Genomic DNA, 7,876 nt, shown 5'->3' with positions numbered 1-7,876 from the left:
TTCAGGCACCCTGAGATTGGGGTTACAGGGGGTGTGAGTGATGAGTTTGGGTGCCCAATTAGAAAATGTCTCTCCCGGAAGTGGGCCAGGGAACCAGGGCTCCCTGCCCCCGGTGCCCATGGCCCCACCCCCACCCCACCCACCATGGTCCTTCATAGAAGGCTGAGTTCTGTTGCTCGGCAGTTGCCTGGAAACCAAAGCCTGCAGAGGAGAGTGGGTTCTCGTACCCCCTGCCAGGCCCTGGAGCTGCCAGGTCAGATCGCAGCGGCTCCCGACCCCACCGCTGGGACTCCTGCTGGCCCGCCACCCTACTGCTGGGTACTCGTCTTCACCCACCCAGGAAGGAAAAGAAATGGAGGTTTCCCACCTTCCTGGGACCTCCCCACCTGCCCCTGCCCCTTCTGGTTGTCATTGGCACAGCCTTTCCCTGTGACACCATCTAGACACAGGTGAGACCAGAGGACACCCAACCGGGGTTCCTCAGGCTTCTTTCCCCAAAGGAGCTCAGGAAAGTGACTACCCAGTTACAAAGGGTCATTGTGTGGCACCTCCAGCATCCCACAGGGGCTCTGCCAACCCATTCCACCCTCACCCAACCAGGCAGGACCTGTGCATGCCATTGCTAGTGAGAAATCAGGATTTAAGGGATGATTTTGATTGCTGAATCTTTATATAGATATTCCTTTTTGTTTTCTGGGATATTGGAGTAGACAAAGGGAAATACCTGAAGTTTCTAAATTGTAATCCAGCTGCCTTGATCTCTGATAAGATTGTACAGCCCTTATCTTCTGCCCCTGTGAGATTGTAAAAACCTTGTGACTAATCTTCATTTGTGCCCAGTTACCCTGTTTCTCAACTTTAAAGTCTTGTAATCACTAAAGACATCCCCTAATGTTTATTTTTTTTAAATTTTTTTCAAAGCAAAGAAAGAGAAAAGCAGTAGTTTTCAAAGCACTCTTCAACAAGTTGTTACAGAACAGGTCCCGAGTTTGTCATGGGCTACCATACCACTATTTCAGACTTTTCCTTCTAGCTGGTCCAGGACATTGGAGGCGAGAAGGAAAAAAATATTTTTTATCAGCACCATTTTCTTTTTTGTGAAAAATAATGTATATACAAAAAGCAATACATTTCAAAGCACAGCACAACAAATAGTTGTAGAACAGATTTCAGAGTTCATATGAGTTACAATTCCACAATTTTAGGTTTTTATTCCTAGCTGCTCTAAGATACTGGAAACGAAAAGAAATGTCAAGATAATGATTCAAGAATCACACTCATTTCTTAAACCCTACATTCTCTGTATAACCCCACCATCGCCTTTGATCTTTCTCCTACTCTTTAGGGGTATTTGCACTATGCCCATTCGATCTTTTTCATGTTGGAAGGGGCTGTCAATAATAAGGGGTCGGGAGATGAAGTAGCTGATGTTCTGGAAAGACTGGCCCCTCTACGTTTCAGGACTTATCTGAACCAGGGACCCATCTGGAGGTTGCAGGTTTCTGAAAAGTTACCCTAGTGCATGGAACCTTTGTAGAATCTTATATAATGCCCTCGGTGTTCTTTAAGATTGGCTAGAATGGTTTTGGTTGGGATTTGGCAAGTTATGATAGGTAGCAATGTCTAACCGAAGCTCGTGTAAGAGTGGCCTCCAGAGTAGCCTCTCGACTCTGTTTGAACTCTCTCAGCCACTGATACCTTATTTGTTACACTTCTTTTCCCCCTTTTGGTCAGGATGGCATTGGCCCCTAATGTTTATGACTGAAGGGTCTTGGGTCAGCCCAGAACTAACCCACTCCAAATCCAAAGTTATCTTGATAACCGAGACTGGTTCTACCCAAAATGGGCCCACCTGACATGTGCAGTAGCTTTGACTTTACTGTAAAAGTCAGTTACTCTTCATTCTGCCATTTTCCTACACATGTTCTGTGATTAAGCATGTAAAATCAATGCTCAATAATTAGATCACCTCTAATTACATCATTGGGGGCCACCGTGCTTATTATCTTAAGCCCTGTCCATCTTTTCTCTAATAAAACTAGCAGAATTTCTGTAGTTCGGGGAGACAGGTTTTGGGCCACTAGGCCACCTGCTTTCCTACTACATGTGTAGCAATAACCTCTTTCTCTCTTTGAAACTCCAGTGTCTCAGGAATTGGTTATCGAGCACATGGGGCAAAAGGATTCAAGGCCTCCACCCAGTAACATTATGTGCCCCTCTGTATTTGGAATAGTGCAGCAGAAATCTTTGAAGCCTCCTTTTAAGTGCAGAATTTGAAATACTGAAGATCTCATTCCCATCCCCAAAATAAAAACTCCCCAGAATTGCAACAATATCCTGACTGGCAGACCAAGGGAATTATAAATTGTGTTATGCCATCACTCAAGGTCTAATTGCCACCAAGAAATTAAAAATTAACAACTGGTAATGATTACTGAATCATTATATAGACATATTTTTCTTTCTATATTGTAGAACAGGCAGAAGGTAATACCTGAAATTCCTGAAACTCAACTAGTCCCTGCCCTATTTATAGTTACTATTGTAATGATTATTCTTGCCTAGTCTCACCCTTGTTTATACTTGATATTGTGAAGGTAACGACTCCATCTTCCCTTATTTGAATCCATAAAAACCCTGAATTCCTTTGACTCTGGGAGACAGATTTTTGGGTGGATAAGCCATCTGATCCCTTACTTTGTACAAAGCAATAAACTCTCTCTTTGAAACCTGGTGTCATGGATTGGCTGTTATGCACACTGGGCAGAGAATCCCGCCTTTGTTTGGTATCATAACCACTTCAGGTGCTGTTCTAGTTTGCTAGCTGCCGGAATGCAACACCAGAGATGGATTGGCTTTTAATAAAAGGGGATTTATTTTGTTAGTTCTTCAGAGGAAAGGCAGCTAACTTTCATCTGAGGTTCTTTCTCACTTGGGAAGGCACAGGGTGATCTCTGCTGGCCTCTCCAGGCTTCTGGGTTTTTTTTCCCTGGGGTGATTTCTTTCTGCATTTCAAAAGGCCTGGGCTGAGCTGCAAGTGCTGAGATAAGGTATGCTGAGCTGCCTGGGCTGTGCTCATTTAAGCACCAGCCAATTAAGTCAAATGTCAGCCAATTAAGTCAAATGTCATTCATTGCAGCAGGCATGCCTCCTAGCCGACTGCAGATGTAATGAGCAACAGATGAGTTTCACGTACCGTTGGCTCATGTCCACAGCAACAGAACTAGGCACGTTCACCTGGCCAAGTTGACAACTGAATCTAACTACCACAGGTGTTATAGCAGACTCACCCCCAGGCTCTGCTCGTTGTCCAGAAGTGTGCAAGCCTGGGGTTTTGCAGTGTTCAGTACCTCAGTATGCTCATGCCTGTTTGACAGATGAGAAAACAGCTCAGAGGAGGGATGGAGTAAGGGATCTATTAGTGTACAGAAGAGAACACTAATCATGAACCTGCACTCATTCATTCATTCATTCAGTCCTCCAGTCAGTACTGATCACAACCTTAGTGCCAGGTCCCTGCTGGGCGCTGGGGCACAGAGGGAGTCAGACCCAGCTCCTACCCACAAGGAGCTCCAAGCATGAAGCAGGGAGGTGCAGGAGGGGATGGAGCGGGGCACAGAGGGCTGTGGGAGCCCTGAGTGCTGGTCTGAAAGGAAGTATGCCCCCTAAGAAAAGCCATGTTTTAATATAAATCCCATTTCATAAAGGTAGAATAATTTCTATTCAATATTGTATGTTTGAAACTGTAATCAGATCATCTCCCTGGATGATGTGATTTAGTCAAGAGTGGTTGTTAAACTGGATTAAGGAACGACATGTCTCTACCCATTTGGGTGGGTCTTGATTGGTTTATTGGAGTCCTATAAAAGAGGAAATATTTTGGAGAATGAGAAATTCAGAGAGAGCAACACTATGAAGCAGAGAGTCCACCAGCCAGCGACCTTTGGAGATGAAGAAGGAAAATGCCTCCCGGGGAGCTTCATGAAACTGGAAGCCAGGAGAGAAAGCTAGCAGATGACCCCATATTCTCCATGCGCCCTTCCAGCCAAGAGAGAAGCCCTGACTGTGTTCGCCATGTGCCTTCTCACTTGAGAGAGAAACCCTGAACTTCATCAGCCTTCTCAAACCAAGGTATCTTTCCCCAGATGCCTTAGATTGGACATTTCTATAGACTTGTTTTAATTGGGACATTTTCTTGGCCTTAGAACTGTAAACTAACAACTCATTAAATTCCCCCTTTTAAAAGTCATTCCATTTCTGGTATATTGCATTCCGGCAGCTAGCAAACTAGAACAGGATCCATCTAGAAAGTTTATCAGAAGGGTTGCCTAAGGGATACAAGAGCAACATTTATCCATGGGTTCCTGTCTCCACTGGCTGAGTGCTGCCCCAGGAGGAGCTGGGCAGGAAGCAAGTTCTAGGGAACTCACATCAAAGCCTGCTTGGAACTGTTTGCTGAGCCATGGCTGTGGGGTCAGAGGGGATTTCCCAAAGCAGATGTCTGAGCTGAGCCTTCAAAAGTGGGTGGATCCCAGGGATGAGCCTGGCCCTGGCACCCTGGGATTGACAATGCCATACTCATCAGAAGGGGGAGAAGAAGTGGAACAAGTAAGGTATCAGTGGCTGAGAGTTCAAATAGAGTAGAGAGGCTACTCTCAAGCAAGCTTCAGTTGGGTATTGCTACCTATCATAGTTTGCCAAACTCCAACCAAAACCATTCCTGCCAATCCTACAGAACACCTGAGGCTTTATGTGCGAGTCTACAAAGGTTCCATGCACTAGGATTACTTTCCAGAAGTCTACAACCTCCAGATGGGTTCCTAGACCAGAGAAGCCCTGAAATGCAGAGGGATCAGCCTCTCCAGACCATCAGCTACTTCCATCTCCTATCCCATATTATCAACAGCCCCTTTCAACATGAGACAGTTTAGAATGGGCATAGCCCAAACACCCCTAAAGAGTAGGAGAAAGACCAAGGGAGATGGTGAAGTTATGTGGAAAATGTAGGGTTTAATAAATATGATTGTTGAATCACATTGATATTTCTTTTAGTCTCCAGTGTCTTGGAGCAGTTAGTAGTAAAGACCTAAAATGGTGGAGTTGTAACCCATATCAAACTTTGAAATCTGTATTACAACTAATTGCTGTGGTGTGGTTTGAAATTTATTGCTTTTTTTTGTATATATGTGATTTTTCATAAAAATAAAGAAAAAAGTTAGTTGTGATGATATGATACTGGGAACCACTGATTGCACACTTTGGATGATTACATGGTATGTGAATATATAATTTATATCAATAAAATTGCATTAACTTTTTTTTTACATAAACTCTCTTTTTTTATTAATTAAAAAAAATTAACACAACATTTAGAAATCATTCCATTCTACATATGCAATCAGTAATTCTTAATTGCATTAACATTTTTAAAAAGAGAGTAAACAAAAAAAGTGGGTGGAAATTGATTTGTGGTGCTGATACTGTGAGCCATTGATTGGATACTTTGGATGGATTGTCTGGTGCATGAATATATCTCAAGAAAATTACATTAAAAGAGAAAAAAAAGCAGGCGGAGGCCGTCATGGCGAGAAGGGGTGAAAGCTGCCCAGGCAGAGGTTCCCCCACCCCAAGACCAGGAGGCCTGAGGGAGCCTGGTCCAGCCCACGGGCAAAATGGGGGAGCAACGGGCCTCCTCCTTGCAGACATCTTGAGGTTTCTCAAAACTCCAACCAGGAAATAAATGACATTTGTTTATTTCAGGTTTAGGTCAGATGGAAGAAAACTTTGTTTCTACAGCAAAGACTGTGAAACCATGGTCTGGTTATTGAAAGGGAGAAGGATATAGGAGAGTGAATACTGGTGGGTGTTCTAGTTTGCCAGCTGCTGGAATGCAATATACCAGAAATGGAGTGGCTTTTCAAAGGGGAATTTAATGAATTGCTTGTGTACAGTTCTAAGACCAAGAAAATGTCCCAATTAAAATAAGTCTATAGAAATGTCCAATCAAAGGCATCCAGGGAAAGATACCTTAGTTCAAGAAGGCCAGTGAAGTTCAGGGTTTCTCTCTCAAGTGGAAGGGCACATGACGAACATAGTCAGAATTTCTCTCTCATCTAGAAGGGCACATGGCAAGCACGGCGTCATCTGCTAGCTTCCTCTCCTGGCTTCCTGCTTCATGAAGCTCCCTGGGAGACATTTTACTTTTTCATCTCCAAAGGTCACTGGCTGGTGGACTCTGCTTCTCATGGCTATGGCATTCTGTTCTGCTCTCTCTGAACATCTCTTCTCCAAAATGTTTCCTCTTTTATAGGACTTCAGAAACTAATTAAGGCCCACCCAAATGGGTGGAGACATGTCGTCACCCAATCCAGTTTAACAATCACTTTTCATTAAATCACATCTCCAGAGAGATGATCTGATTTCAGTTTCAAACATACAGTATTGAATAGAGATTATTCTACCTTTATGAATTGGGATTTTGATTAAAATATGGCTTTTCTACGGTACATACATCCTTTCAAACCAGTACAGCATGAAAAACAAAAACAAATAAGCCAGCAAACAAACAAACAAAAAGCAAGCAAAGCAGAGCAAAACAAAAACTTCCTGTGGCCTCCCGGTGGCCCTTGGGCATATTCATCAGGTTTGCAGTCCCCTCTGGTGAGAGGATTATTCTTCCCCACCCCATCAGGTCAGGTTTGCACATAGGTCTTGCTTTTGCTGATGAAATGAGGGTGGGAGGAAATGGTGTCACTTAGCACAGTCTTTCAGAGCCAGGAAGTTGTCTAGTAGGTCTTTTTTTCCATCTGCCACAGGACTGTCCATGTTCCAGATAGAAAATGCCCCATTAGCCTGAGTTCTGCCAGGTGGACGGGGTGGAGCAAAGACCTGATGTGGATGGGGAGCGAACATTTGTGGTGTTAAGTCACTGGGAATTGGGCTTGCTTGTTATCACGTCATAATGCTGTCTATCCTGACTGATGAATGACTTAATGATATTTAGAAAAGCAATTTCTCCAAGTCAAAGTCAACTTGCCATGGGCCACTCAAAGCCTTGGAGAGCAGGCCTTAGGATGGGGCTGAGGGTGAAATCTTTTTCCAAGGTAGAACTTGGTTCAAGTTCCAGTTACAACACGCAGCACGTGGGAGGCTATGGGCAACTACTGCTTTGTGTAGATCAGTCTCCTGATCTATAAAATCAGTTACCAGGAGAGTAAAATAAATGAGATAATGCACATAAAGAATTTAGTTCTGTCCAGTCTCCAGCTTAGAGTGGGTCCTCGATATGATTTAACCGTAGTAGAGGTGGCCCCAGCTCTTTAGGGTTGGAGTGCTCATTAATGAAAACATTCCTGGTTGACTGTAGAAGGAAACCCAGGATCTTTGGGGCACCATCACCCTGGGGGATCCAAACCCAGATCTGCCAGTTCCACGCTGTGTGACCTTGGGGGCAGCACAGACTCTGGTGCCTGTTTTAGAGCATAATGGCCCAACTGGCAGGGTTTAGGGATGCAGCAGGGACCCTGGGGCAGTGGGAGAAACTGCCTGGGACTCATCTCCCCTCAGAGGAGGTGCTGGGGTACACCTGCCAAATGGCAGCCCTCTCTCCCCGAAGTCACCCTGCAGTGACAGACCAGAGAGAGGACCCCACAGCTCCAGCCTAAAAGGGGACCCTTGTTTCCTATGGTGATGGACCCTCTAGAGCTTGGCCACCGGGAGGTCAGAGACTTGGAGCTCAGAGACCCCCAGCCTCTGATATCCAGGTCTTCCTGCCTTTTCTGCCCCTCCACTCCTGGACCACTTCCTAGAGGCCCTTCCCCTGGGTCTATCAATTCCCCTCTAGCCCTTCACAGGCTCCCTCTTCTCTCCCTTGCTC

The 7,876-nt window shown here is 44.8% G+C and overlaps 1 long non-coding RNA gene across 1 annotated transcript in view; it reads left to right on the top strand.

Annotated features, from left to right (window-relative positions):
* Positions 1-143: 143 nt before the first annotated feature.
* The window catches only part of LOC143667473 (uncharacterized), a 79,198-nt gene continuing 71,465 nt past the window's right edge, over positions 144-7,876 (top strand). The window contains exon 1 of the long non-coding RNA XR_013168053.1: positions 144-449. This is a non-coding gene — a long non-coding RNA (uncharacterized LOC143667473). The remainder of the gene's footprint in view (positions 450-7,876) is intronic.

Source organism: Tamandua tetradactyla, chromosome 23 (assembly GCF_023851605.1).
Source record: "Tamandua tetradactyla isolate mTamTet1 chromosome 23, mTamTet1.pri, whole genome shotgun sequence".
In the NCBI taxonomy this organism is placed as follows: domain Eukaryota; kingdom Metazoa; phylum Chordata; class Mammalia; order Pilosa; family Myrmecophagidae; genus Tamandua; species Tamandua tetradactyla.
Note: the sequence above shows the minus strand (reverse complement) of the source record. Positions and strands in the feature narration are given on the sequence as shown.